This window comes from Phoxinus phoxinus (assembly GCF_949152265.1).
Source record: "Phoxinus phoxinus genome assembly, chromosome: 20".
NCBI lineage: Eukaryota > Metazoa > Chordata > Actinopteri > Cypriniformes > Leuciscidae > Phoxinus > Phoxinus phoxinus.
Genome location: NC_136895.1, coordinates 23,078,079 through 23,092,683, shown reverse-complemented (window position 1 = coordinate 23,092,683; position 14,605 = coordinate 23,078,079). Strand labels below are relative to the sequence as shown.

General features: G+C 38.8%; 1 protein-coding gene and 1 long non-coding RNA gene across 2 annotated transcripts in view; one reads left to right on the top strand and one right to left on the bottom strand.

The window, feature by feature from the left end:
* LOC306988988 overlaps positions 1–14,605 on the top strand; it is a 241,940-nt gene that overhangs the window by 96,771 nt on the left and 130,564 nt on the right. The window lies entirely within an intron of this gene.
* Positions 1–14,605, bottom strand: part of LOC306988961 (uncharacterized protein) — a 220,421-nt gene that overhangs the window by 103,993 nt on the left and 101,823 nt on the right. The window lies entirely within an intron of this gene.

The window sequence follows — 14,605 nt, the reverse complement described above, 5'->3', positions numbered from 1 at the left end:
CAGAGAGAGACAAAACCACATTCAAACCAAAATATCTGACTTCCTGTTGGTCGGAGCTAATGACTGTAAATGAGAAAGTTGTCCGGCTCGATGTGCACAAAATACATACCGTTGTGACTGTAGGTAAAAATAACCCCACCACTTTAGTCAAAAGCATCTTGAAAGTAACACACTTCCTGCTGCCAGTTGGTGGCGCTATAACTTTGACTCACATTAGTTACATCCATGTGATCGGCCTCTTACAAAAAACACACTACTGAAGTTTCATCAAGATCAGTTAATGTATGAAGACGTTATAACACATCGTGTTTCTCTTTTCTCGCCATAAATTTGTTTCCTCGCCACGGCCAAACCGTTCGAGATATCAAAAATCCGTCCGCAATTTAGCGTCCTCAATGTCTTGACTTCATGCTGACCGAGTTTGGTGGCGATCAAAATAATTTTCTAGGAGGAGTATATAAAATTCCAGGGGGATTCGTTTTTAAACAACCCATAATAGCCGACTTCCTGTTGGACTGGCGTAAAACTTAGAGCACGAAAGTTGTTCGGCCCGATGAGATCTATAAGTGTACCGAGTTTCATATTATTACATGCAAACGTGTTTGATATATGGACCAAGTTTTCGGACCATGTTCAAGGGGGCGCTGTTGAGCTCCCCTGCCACGCCCGGGTACCAGCTTCAGGCCGGCCCTGATGGCCGCAGGTTCTGACCTGTGTGCAAAGTTTCAAGAGTTTTCGAGCACGTTAAGGGCCCCAAATGTGCCCGAGAAGTCCCACACAGCAGAGAAAGGGTTAAAATAAAGCCCCCCTTCTCTCTCACACACACAGACACTGAGAGAGACTGGCAAAATTCCCATCAAATCACATTCAAACCAAAATATCTGACTTCCTGTTGGTCGGAACTAATGACTGTCAATTAGAAAGTTGTCCGGATCGGGGAGATAAATATAGATACCGATTTTTGTTACTGTAGGTAAAACTAATACCCCATTTTTGACTAAAGGTGGCGCTACTGAGCCCCTTACCACGCCCGTTTCTGAAACTGTGCACAAGTGTACTAGGCAATAAATGTAAAGTGTCTGTCGAGTTTCATGCAATTTGAAGTATGCTAAGAGTCTCAAAAACTTTAAAAAAGAATATTAAAGTTTGATGCGTTGCCATGGCAACAGTATTTAAGATATCAATAATCCTTTCACAGGTCTACATCTGCCGTGTGTTTACATTATACAGATGAAGTTTGAAGCAAATCGGTAAAAATAAGAGGGTGATTTCAAAGCATTTTGAAAGTGACACACTTCCTGCTGCCAGTTGGTGGCGCTATAACTTTGACTCACAATAGTCACATCCATGTGATCGGCCTCTTACAGCGAACACACTGTTGAAGTTTCATCAAGATCAGTTAATGTATGAGGATGTTATAACACACTTCCTGTTTCCAATATTCGCCATAAATTTGTTTCCTCGCCACGGCCAAACCGTTCGAGATATCAAAAATCCCCTCGCAATTTAGCATCCTCCATGTCTTGACTTCATGCACACCGAGTTTCGTGGTCATCGGATGAATTCTCTGGGAGAAGTGTTTCAAATGCCAGAACATGCGTTTCCATACAGCCCATAATAGCCGACTTCCTGTTGGGCTGGGGTAAAAAGTCAGAGCACGAAGGATATATGAACCGATGAGATCTATAAGTGTACCGAGTTTCATATTATTACAGGCAAGCGTGTTTGATATATGGACATGTTTTTGAATCCCATTCCAGGGGGCGCTGCCGAGCCCCCCTGCCACGCCCGGGTCCCAGCTTCAGCGCGGCCCTAATGGCCGCGGGTTCTGACATTTGTGCAAAATTTCAAGAGTTTTTGAGCACGTTAAGGCCCCCAAAAGTGCCCAAAAGGTAGTAAAATAATAATAATAATAATAAAGAATTAAAGCTGCAAGCAGCGATGAAAGGGCCCTCGCACCCGTGCCACCGCCACCCGGTGGCTTTAGGAAGACAGAGCACGGTGGGCAATGTGCATTTAAGTAGGTAAAAATAGGAGGAGTATGTCAAAGTCAGTTACAAAAATGTCCTTGATTATGGGGATAATAGCATGCGTTATAACTAAGATAAGTGTTGCTAGCATGTTTTAGCATGTTTCTAGCATGTTTAGAACTCAATGGCATATTAAATATGTCGCTAGTAATGCATCACAGTGTAAAACGTGTCACTTCCTGTCGACAGTAGGTGGCGCTATTACTTTAACTTAAAATTGTCATGTAGATGTGTTCAGGGCAGGACTTTTATCAAACGTGTGAAGTTTGGGGCAGATTGGACATTGCCTTCCTCAGTAACAATAACTTCCTGTTTCATTGCATTAGCGTGCTTTAGCACTTAGCTAAGAATTGCTAGCATGTTTTAACATGTTTCTAACATGTATATAACTCAATGGCATATTTAATATGTTGCTAGTAATGCATCGCAGTGTTAAACATGTCACTTCCTGTTGCCAGTTGGTGGCGCTATTACTATAACTGAAAAGTGTCATGTAGATGTGTTCAGGGCAGGACTCTTATCAAACGTGTGAAGTTTGGGGCAGATTGGACATTGGCTACTTGAGTAACAACAACTTCCTGCTTCATTGCATTAGCATGCTTTAGCACTTAGCTAAGAATTGCTAGCATGTTTTAACAGGTTTTCTAACATGTTTATAACTCATTGGTTTATTTAATATGTTGCTAGTACTGCATCACACTGTTAAACATGTCACTTCCTGTTGCCAATAGGTGGCGCTATTACTATAACTGAAAAGTGTCATGTAGATGTGTTCAGGGCAGGACTCTTATCAAACATGTGAAGTTTGGGGCAGATTGGACATTGCCTACTTGAGTAACAACAACTTCCTGCTTCATTGCATTAGCATGCTTTAGCACTTAGCTAAGAATTGCTATTATGTTTTAACAGGTTTCTAACATGTTTATAACTCAATGGTTTATTTAATATGTTGCTAGTACTGCATCACACTGTTAAACATGTCACTTCCTGTTGCCAATAGGTGGCGCTATTACTATAACTGAAAAGTGTCATGTAGATGTGTTAAGGGCAGGACTCTTATCAAACATGTGAAGTTTGGGGCAGATTGGACATTGCCTACTTGAGTAACAACAACTTCCTGCTTCATTGCATTAGCGTGCTTTAGCACTTAGCTAAGAATTGCTAGCATGTTTTAACAGGTTTCTAACATGTTTATAACTCAATGGCATATTTAATATGTTGCTAGTACTGCATCACAGTGTTAACCATGTCACTTCCTGTTGCCAGTAGGTGGCGCTATTACTATAACTGAATATGTTCAGGACAGAACTCTTATCAAACGTGTGATGTTTGGGGCAGATTGGACATTGTTTGCCTGAGTTACAGCAAATTCCTATTTAATTGCAGTAATAGCATGCTTTAGCACTTAGCTAATGTTTGCTAGCATGTTTTAGCATGTTTCTAGTATGTTGTTAACATGTTTAGCACTTGCTGGCAATTTTGTATATGTTATTAGGAGTCCAAAACAGTGTTAAACATGTAAATTTCTGTTGCCAGCAGGTGTTGCTATGACTGTAACTGAATTTGAGCATGGTCATGTGTTCAGGACAGAACGCTTATCAAACGTGTGAAGTTTGGGGCAGATTGGACATTCAATGCCTGAGTTACAGCAAATTCCTATTTATTTGCAGTAATAGCATGCTTTAGCACTTAGCTAATGTTTGCTAGCATGTTTTAGCATGTTTCTAGTATGTTGTTAGCATAGTTAGCACTTGCTGGCACTTTTTTATGTTATTAGGAGTCCAAAACAGTGTTAAACATGTCACTTCCTGTTGCCAGCAGGTGGCGCTATGACTGTAACTGAATTTGAGCATGGTCATGTGTTCAGGACAGAACGGTTATCAAACGTGTGAAGTTTGGGGCAGATTGGACATTCAATGCCTGAGTTACAGCAAATTCCTATTTAATTGCATTAATAGCATGATTTAGCACTTAGCTAATGTTTGCTAGCATGTTTTAGCATGTTTCTAGTATGTTGTTAACATGTTAAGCACTTGGTGGCAATTTTTTATATGTTATTAGGAGTCCAAAACAGTGTTAAACATGTCACTTCCTGTTGCCAGCAGGTGGCGCTATGACTGTAACTGAATTTGAGCATGGTCATGTGTTCAGGACAGAACGCTTATCAAACGTGTGAAGTTTGGGGCAGATTGGACATTGTTTGCCTGAGTTACAGCAACTTCCTGTTTCATGGCGAAACATCAAAATTTGTCAGGCCGCCGAGGACACGCCCTTCGACGAAAACTCTAGATCTTCGCAATTTAACGTCGCAAAGGCCTTAAGATTACACTCACCAAATTTGAAGATGATCAGATTAAAACTGTAGGAGGAGTTCGTTAAAGTACGAGGCCTGAAAATGGCAAAAACTGCACAAAAATCAGAGAGGAAGTTCAAAATGGCTGACTTCCTGTTGTGTTTAAGGCTATGCTCCAAGAGACTTTTTTGTAGGTATTGGGTCATTACATGTATGTACCGAATTTTGTACACGTACGTGAAACGTAGCGGGAGGCGCACTCCGTTGAACCTTTATAGGTGGCGCTATCGAGCCATTTTACCCCGCCCAATTCTGAAACGCATATCAGATGTCAATTTTCGCCAGTTCTGACGCGTGTGCAAATTTTCGTGAGTTTTCGTGCATGTTTAGGCCCTCAAAAATGCGATTAAATGCGGAAAATAATAATAATAATAATAATTAAAGCTGCAAGCAGCGATGAAAGGGCCCTCGCACCCGTGCCACCGCCACCCGGTGGCTTTAGGAAGACAGAGCACGGTGGGCAATGTGCATTTAAGTAGGTAAAAATAGGAGGAGTATGTCAAAGTCAGTTACAAAAATGTCCTTGATTATGGGGATAATAGCATGCGTTATAACTCAGATAAGTGTTGCTAGCATGTTTTAGCATGTTTCTAGCATGTTTAGAACTCAATGGCATATTAAATATGTCGCTAGTAATGCATCACAGTGTAAAACGTGTCACTTCCTGTCGACAGTAGGTGGCGCTATTACTTTAACTTAAAATTGTCATGTAGATGTGTTCAGGGCAGGACTCTTATCAAACGTGTGAAGTTTGGGGCAGATTGGACATTGCCTTCTTCAGTAACACCAACTTCCTGTTTCATTGCATTAGCGTGCTTTAGCACTTAGCTAAGAATTGCTAGCATGTTTTAACATGTTTCTAACATGTATATAACTCAATGGCATATTTAATATGTTGCTAGTAATGCATCGCAGTGTTAAACATGTCACTTCCTGTTGCCAGTAGGTGGCGCTATTACTATAACTGAAAAGTGTCATGTAGATGTGTTCAGGACAGGACTCTTATCAAACGTGTAAAGTTTGGGAAAGATTGGACATTGCCTTCTTTAGTAACAACAACTTCCTCTTTCATTGCATTAGCATGCTTTAGCACTTAGCTAAGAATTGCTAGCATGTTTTAACAGGTTTCTAACATGTTTATAACTCAATGGCATATTTAATATGTTGCTAGTACAGCATCACAGTGTTAAACATGTCATTTGCTGTTGCCAGTAGGTGGCGCTATTACTATAACTGAATATTCTCATGTAAATGTGTTAAACATGAGAATATTCAACCGTGTGAAGTTTGGGGCCGATTAAACATCCAATGCCAGTTACAGCAAATTCCTATTTAATTGCATTAATAGCATGATTTAGCACCTAGCTAATGTTTGCTAGCATGTTTTAGCATGTTTCTAGTATGTTGTTAACATGTTTAACACTTGCTGGCACTTTTTTGTATGTTATTAGGAGTCCAAAACAGTGTTAAACATGTCACTTCCTGTTGCCAGCAGGTGGCGCTATGACTGTAACTGAATTTGAGCATGGTCATGTGTTCAGGACAGAACGCTTATCAAACGTGTGAAGTTTGGGGCAGATTGGACATTCAATGCCTGAGTTACAGCAAATTCCTATTTAATTGCAGTAATAGCATGCTTTAGCACTTAGCTAATGTTTGCTAGCATGTTTTAGCATGTTTCTAGTATGTTGTTAACATGTTAAGCACTTGCTGGCAATTTTTTATATGTTATTAGGAGTCCAAAACAGTGTTAAACATGTCACTTCCTGTTGCCAGCATGTGGCGCTATGACTGTAACTGAATTTGAGCATGGTCATGTGTTCAGGACAGAACGCTTATCAAACGTGTGAAGTTTGGGGCAGATTGGACATTCAATGCCTGAGTTACAGCAAATTCCTATTTAATTGCAGTAATAGCATGCTTTAGCACTTAGCTAATGTTTGCTAGCATGTTTTAGCATGTTTCTAGTATGTTGTTAACATGTTAAGCACTTGGTGGCAATTTTTTATATGTTATTAGGAGTCCAAAACAGTGTTAAACATGTCACTTCCTGTTGCCAGCAGGTGGCGCTATGACTGTAACTGAATTTGAGCATGTCATGTGTTCAGGACAGGACTCTTATCAAACGTGTGAAGTTTGGGGCAGATTGGACATTGTTTGCCTGAGTTACAGCAACTTCCTGTTTCATGGCGAAACATCAAAATTTGTCAGGCCGCCGAGGACACGCCCTTCGACGAAAACTCTAGATCTTCGCAATTTAACGTCGCAAAGGCCTTAAGATTACACTCACCAAATTTGAAGATGATCAGATTAAAACTGTAGGAGGAGTTCGTTAAAGTACGAGGCCTGAAAATGGCAAAAACTGCACAAAAATCAGAGAGGAAGTTCAAAATGGCTGACTTCCTGTTGTGTTTAAGGCTATGCTCCAAGAGACTTTTTTGTAGGTATTGGGTCATTACATGTATGTACCGAATTTCGTACACATACGTGAAACGTAGCGGGAGGCGCACTCCGTTGAACCTTTATAGGTGGCGCTATCGAGCCATTTTACCCCGCCCAATTCTGAAACGCATATCAGATGTCAATTTTCGCCAGTTCTGACGCGTGTGCAAATTTTCGTGAGTTTTCGTGCATGTTTAGGCCCTCAAAAATGCGATCAAATGCGGAAAATAATAATAATAATAATAATAATAATAATAATAATAAACAGAGCAATTCCAATAGTGTCCTCGCACCATCGGTGCTCGGGCCCTAATAATAATAATAATAATAAACAGAGCAATTCCAATAGTGTCCTCGCACCATCGGTGCTCGGGCCCTAATAATCCCAAGGAAAACAATAGGGCCTTCGCCTTTTCAAGGCTTGGGCCCTAAATATATATATATATATATAAAAACCGCCACCCCGGTGCCTTTAGGGTTCCTGTGCACGACGGGCAATGACGTAACTCCGCTTTGACTGTCGAGAAGAAGTCTGCTTTAGAGCTTGCATCAGTGTGGGTTCTGCAAAAGTGCGCATCGAGGGCACATATCAACCACAAAGTATGCGTGAACACCCTTCTGAAACCTAAAATGAAAAATTAGACACCCTACAGTCTCATGGACTTAACGGACACATGAAATCAGCAGCCATTGTAAGTACACAAGACCAAAAATTCATATGAAGTGTGGTATATATATTCATTGAAATTACTGTACTTTAAAACACTTGTTTAAAAGAAAAAACACATGTATACATAGTATAAAACACTAGATGGCACAATATACCTATTTTTAATAGAGTCTTTCTGCCCCCCTCCCCACACACACAGAGACAGGGGGGCTGTCTGTGTGTGTGCCCTCCCTCCCCTACCCACACAGACACACACGGGGGGGGGGGGGGGGGGGGTGTCAGACAGACAGACAGACAGACACACGCACACACGCACACACACACACACACACACACACACACACACACAGAATGGCAGGGGGAACTCTGTCGGAGAGAGACAAAACCACATTCAAACCAAAATATCTGACTTCCTGTTGGTCGGAGCTAATGACTGTAAATGAGAAAGTTGTCCGGCTCGATAAGCACAATATACATACCGAGTTTTGTGACTGTAGGTAAAAATAACCCCCCCACTTTAGTCAAAAGCATCTTGAAAGTAACACACTTCCTTCTGCCAGTTGGTGGCGCTATAACTTTGACTCACATTAGTTACATCCATGTGATTGGCCTCTTACAAAAAACACACTACTGAAGTTTCATCAAGATCAGTTAATGTATGAAGACGTTATAACACATCGTGTTTCTCTTTTCTCGCCATAAATTCGTTTCCTCGCCACGGCCAAACCGTTAGAGATATCAAAAATCCGTCCGCAATTTAGCATCCTCCATGTCTTGACTTCATGTTGACTGAGTTTGGTGGCGATCGAAAGAATTTTCTAGGAGGAGTATATAAAATTCCAGGGGGATTCGTTTTTAAACAACCCATAATAGCCGACTTCCTGTTGGACTGGCGTAAAACTTAGAGCACGAAAGTTGTTCGGCCCGATGAGATCTATATGTGTACCGAGTTTCATATTATTACATGCAAACGTGTTTGATATATGGACCAAGTTTTCGGACCACGTTCAAGGGGGCGCTGTTGAGCTCCCCTGCCACGCCCGGGTACCAGCTTCAGTCCGGCCCTGATGGCCGCGGGTTCTGACCTGTGTGCAAAGTTTCAAGAGTTTTCGAGCACGTTAAGGGCCCCAAAAGTGCCCGAGAAGTCCCACACAGCAGATAAAGGGTTAAAATAAAGCCCCCCTCCTCTCTCACACACACAGACACTGAGAGAGACTGGCAAAATTCCCATCAAATCACATTCAAACCAAAATATCTGACTTCCTGTTGGTCGGAGCTAATGACTGTAAATTAGAAAGTTGTCCGGCTCGGGGAGATAAATATAAATACCGATTTTTGTTACTGTAGGTAAAACTAATACCCCATTTTTGACTAAAGGTGGCGCTACTGAGCCCCTTACCACGCCCATTTCTGAAACTTTGCACAAGTGTACTAGGCAATAAATTTAAAGTGTCTGTCGAGTTTCATGCAATTTCAAGCATGTTAAGAGTCTCAAAAACTTTAAAAAAGAATATTAAAGTTTGATGCGTTGCCATGGCAACAGTATTTAAGATATCAATAATCATTTCACAGGTCTACATCTGCCGTGTGTTTACATTATACACATAAAGTTTGAAGCAAATCGGGTAAAAATAAGAGGGTGATTTTAAAGCATTTTGAAAGTGACACACTTCCTGCTGCCAGTTGGTGGCGCTATAACTTTGACTCACAATAGTCACATCCATGTGATCGGCCTCTTACAGCGAACACACTGCTGAAGTTTCATCAAGATCAATTAATGTATGAGGATGTTATAACACACTTCCTGTTTCCAATATTCGCCATAAATTCGTTTCCTCGCCACGGCCAAACCGTTCGAGATATCAAAAATCCCCTGGCAATTTTTCATCCTCCATGTCTTGACTTCATGCACACCGAGTTTCGTGGTGATTGGTTGAATTTTCTAGGAGGAGTATTTTAAATTCCATTGCATGTGTTTTTTAAACTACGCCAAATAGCCGACTTCCTGTTGGGCTGGGGTAAAAAGTCAGAGCACGAAGGATATATGAACCGATGAGATCTATAAGTGTACCGAGTTTCATATTATTTAATGCAAGCGTGTTTGATTTATGGACCAAGTTTTCGGACCGCGTTCCAGGGGGCGCTGTCGAGCCCCCCTGCCACGCCCGGGTACCAGCTTCAGTCCGGCTCTGATGGCCGCGGGTTCTGACATTTGTGCAAAGTTTCAAGAGTTTTTGAGCACGTTAAGGCCCCCAAAAGTGCCCAAAAGGTAGTAATATAATAATAATAGAGAAGAATAATCCGGGGGAAAACAATAGGGCCTTCGCCTTTTCAAGGCTTGGGCCCTAATAAAGAAGAAGAATAATAATCCTTAGAAAAACAATAGGGCCTTCGCCTTTTCAAGGCTTGGGCCCTAATAATAATAGAGAAGAATAATCCGGAGGAAAACAATAGGGCCTTCGCCTTTTCAAGGCTTGGGCCCTAATAATCCCATGGAAAACAATAGGGCCTTCGCCTTTTCAAGGCTTGGGCCCTAATAATAATAAATATATATATATATATATATATATATATATATAAAAAACCGCCACCCCGGTGCCTTTAGGGTTCCTGTGCACGACGGGCAATAACGTAACTCCGCTTTGACTGTCGAGAAGAAGTCTGCTTTAGAGCTTGCATCAGTGTGGGTTCTGCAAAAGTGCGCATTTAGGGCATATATAAGAAAAAAAATTATATATATATATATACACACACCGGTATGTGTGTATATCCCCCACCCCCCCCTCCTCCCCCTATTTTTAACATGTATATTATTATTCTATATATATATATATATATATATCCAGAAGCACAGTATTTATCTGGAGGTTTTTGTACAGGTTTATTAATCTAATTATATTTTATGCTTATGTGTTTCTATGTTATGCAATGGAAGTAAATTTTAATTTTAACATGGGTGTATTCACAACACATAGGATACAAAATAATATTTTTAGATTATTCATCATTATGTTAAGTACATCATTATTAAGAAAGTAAATGTATTTATATATTTTTTAGTAGCTAATATAACAAGCAAGTACACTGCAGGGAATCGAACCCCACCCAAGTGGTTAACCTGGAGTACCATTACCAGTGTATTTTTGCTTTTTGTAAGTATTTTGGCTATAAGGAAAAGCAAAAACTTGTATTAGCAACAGCATAATGTGACTATGTTGATTTGGGTACGTTAGCATGAGATTAAGGGAAACATTAAGTATAGTATGTATTTTATGTGATTTTTAGTTGGAATGTCTACATTTAAGAGACTTTTTGAAATCACAATATTGCAATAACAGTTATGTACTGTATTGTTTGTAATAATTTTTGTATACAGTATAAGTTAATTTAAATGTAATATAATTTTAAATGTGTATGTGAATGTATTTGTCTTGTAAAACGCTTTTAATATTTCATCAGTAAGCTATAACAAACTATGGGTATTGGCATGTTTATTTCTGGTATAATATAGTAAAGTTGTCTGAATTTGTCAGATTTACATATAAAGTAGAACTATAGATATTGTTGTGTTATTCACATGCTGTTGCAATGCAAGAATAACAAAACCTTTTTTGTTAAATTATGTTAATAAAATAAACTAATGTATTTGTTTAGAAATGGTTAATTTTACATCCGTTTAGAAATGGAATAATTGTGTAGAATATTTTTTGAAGGATTAATTCATGTGTACATGCTAAAGCTTTAAAGTTATACATAAATGTATAAGTAAATTAAGAAGAGCATAATAATGGTTGAACATATGAGTGTAATTAGGTACGCTCATTAACAGTACTTATTTGAACTGTGTGTTGTGTAAATCTAATACTGGATGGTTTGTTCAGCACACTCACCCAGCGTATAGTAGCAGACTCATTGCACATAGGAATAAAATACCAAAACACTGCAATTAATTATGGACAATAATAAAACACAGATCAGAACTGTGCGTTTGTGTAAATCTAATAATGGGTGGTTTGTACAGCACACTCACCCAGTGAAAGTAGCAGACTCATTATTGCACATAGGAATAAAATACCAAAACACTGCAATTAATTATGGACAATAATAAAACACAGATCAGAACTGTGCGTTTGTGTAAATCTAATACTGGATGGTTTGTACAGCACACTCACCCAGCGTATATTAGCAGACTCACTATTGCACATAGGAATAAAATACCAAAACACTGCAATTAATTATAGACAATAATAAAACACAGATCAGAACTGTGCGTTTGTGTAAATCTAATACTGGATGGTTTGTACAGCACACTCACCCAGCGTATATTAGCAGACTCACTATTGCACATAGGAATAAAATACCAAAACACTGCAATTAATTATGGACAATAATAAAACACAGATCAGAACTGTGCGTTTGTGTAAATCTAATACTGGATGGTTTGTACAGCACACTCACCCAGCGTATATTAGCAGACTCACTATTGCACATAGGAATAAAATACCAAAACACTGCAATTAATTATGGACAATAATAAAACACAGATCAGAACTGTGCGTTTGTGTAAATCTAATACTGGATGGTTTGTACAGCACACTCACCCAGCGTATATTAGCAGACTCACTATTGCACATAGGAATAAAATACCAAAACACTGCAATTAATTATGGACAATAATAAAACACAGATCAGAACTGTGCGTTTGTGTAAATCTAATACTGGATGGTTTGTACAGCACACTCACCCAGCGTATATTAGCAGACTCACTATTGCACATAGGAATAAAATACCAAAACACTGCAATTAATTATGGACAATAATAAAACACAGATCAGAACTGTGCGTTTGTGTAAATCTAATACTGGATGGTTTGTACAGCACACTCACCCAGTGTATATTAGCAGACTCACTATTGTACATACGAATAAAATACCAAAACACTGCAATTAATTATGGACAATAATAAAACACAGATCAGAACTGTGCGTTTGTGTAAATCTAATACTGGATGGTTTGTACAGCACACTCACCCAGCGTATATTAGCAGACTCACTATTGCACATAGGAATAAAATACCATAACACTGCAATTAATTATGGACATTAATAAAACACAGATCAGAACTGTGCGTTTGTGTAAATCTAATACTGGATGGTTTGTACAGCACACTCACCCAGCGTATATTAGCAGACTCACTATTGCACATAGGAATAAAATACCAAAACACTGCAATTAATTATGGACAATAATAAAACACAGATCAGAACTTTGCGTTTGTGTAAATCTAATACTGGATGGTTTGTACAGCACACTCACCCAGCGTATATTAGCAGACTCACTATTGCACATAGGAATAAAATACCAAAACACTGCAATTAATTAAGCACGGAATAGAACAGCTAAAGACTGTGGTTTAACAAGGATCCAAAAGATAGAGCTAAGCTCTGTTCACGGGGTCCCTGTCTCCTTTACCATGTAATCAGATCTGTACATAACCAAATCTACCAAATCAAGCCTTTACCACTGATGGATCTGTGTAAAAGTAATATATTATCTATAAGCTATAGCTGTGGAACAAGTTGTCCAACACATTTAAACATGTAACTGTTGAAATGAACACAAAACTCCCTCATGTGAGCTAAAGTAAACTGGCACAACATTTGTGTGCACAGAAAAGTCGTTAATGTTCTTCACGTACACATGGTCAATTAAGGTTCCCTTTTCAGTTGTTGGCTTATTAACAAGTTGAACAAAACCATGATCTGACATGAAAGAGCACAGGGATTTTGATTTCAATGCATCATTATTAAAGTCTCCTATAAGTATGATTTTATTGCAAATTGAAGTCATTAAATTAATCAATTTACCTACATTTTCTTTGAAAATGGATAAAGGATATGTTTGTGGCCTATACAGAACTCCAAGTAATATGTCAATTTCAGTGAGGTGTGTGAGCATGCACTCCAAGTTAAGATTTGGGAATGTTATAGTAGTGTTTTCCACACCCCATGCTGTATATAACCCGACTCCACCATGTTGTTGAGCTTTCAAATCATTGAAAAGAGGACTATTGTTTGTGTATGCGGCTGATCGAGAAAGATGAACAAAGTTATAATTGTCTAAGTGCACATTGTCTGACTGATAGAAATCAGGCAACCATGTTTCAGTTAAACCAACACACATGGGTTGCAACTGTTGAAGACAAACCATCAAATCTTGTTTATGGCATTGCAAACTCTGTACATTTAACAAAAATACAGAAAAAGAGGTATTTGGCATAATACAATCTAAATCATAATGTGTCATAAAAGAAGACATTTCATTAATTGCCTCGAACACTTTGTCATTACAATAAAAACTTTTTTCTTTGAAGTCTTTTATTGTCAAACCAGACAAAGTTCTTACGCGACTTAATGCTACATAAGCCTGTCCTGCAGTAAAAACTCTTTTTAAACTAACAACAGCACTATCAACAGTTAAACCCTGAACTTTATGAACTGTGCACGCCCAAGCTAATTTTAAAGGAAACTGTCGACGAAGTCCACCTTTCGTACATACGGTTTCTTCTTCTACATATATTGGTGTAGATTGAACCATTCTTGCTGTTTCAGAGAAACGCTGGTTACGTCTTTTCATCCCCACATTACTATCATCAAAACAAACGTGAATGGTTTCAGGTAATTTATTTTTATCTGAACGTGCAATGTGTGTAACTGTACCACAAACACCATTAACTAATCCATCATTGACATCAAGATTTTTAATTAACATGACACGTGCATTTATTCCTAAAAGCAACTTTGCTGCCAAGCTTGTATTATAAACTTTTACATGATGTCTAACAAGTAATTCTAATTTACCTGTTTGCTTGCTACGTGCAAAATCTTCAGCCTCTATAGTTTCAACATCATCGCAGATTTTAATTAATTGCTCTAGGTTGTGCTCATGAACTTCATCATTAGTAGAAAATATATGTAAAGAGTCGTTATTTTCATCATTCTCACAAGTTGATAATATTTCCAAATCTTCTTTTTTTAGTGGAGATTTCCTGTTTCGCTGCCTTAGTCGATTTAATAATTCAGCAAACATGCTGTCCTGTTGTCTAACAAC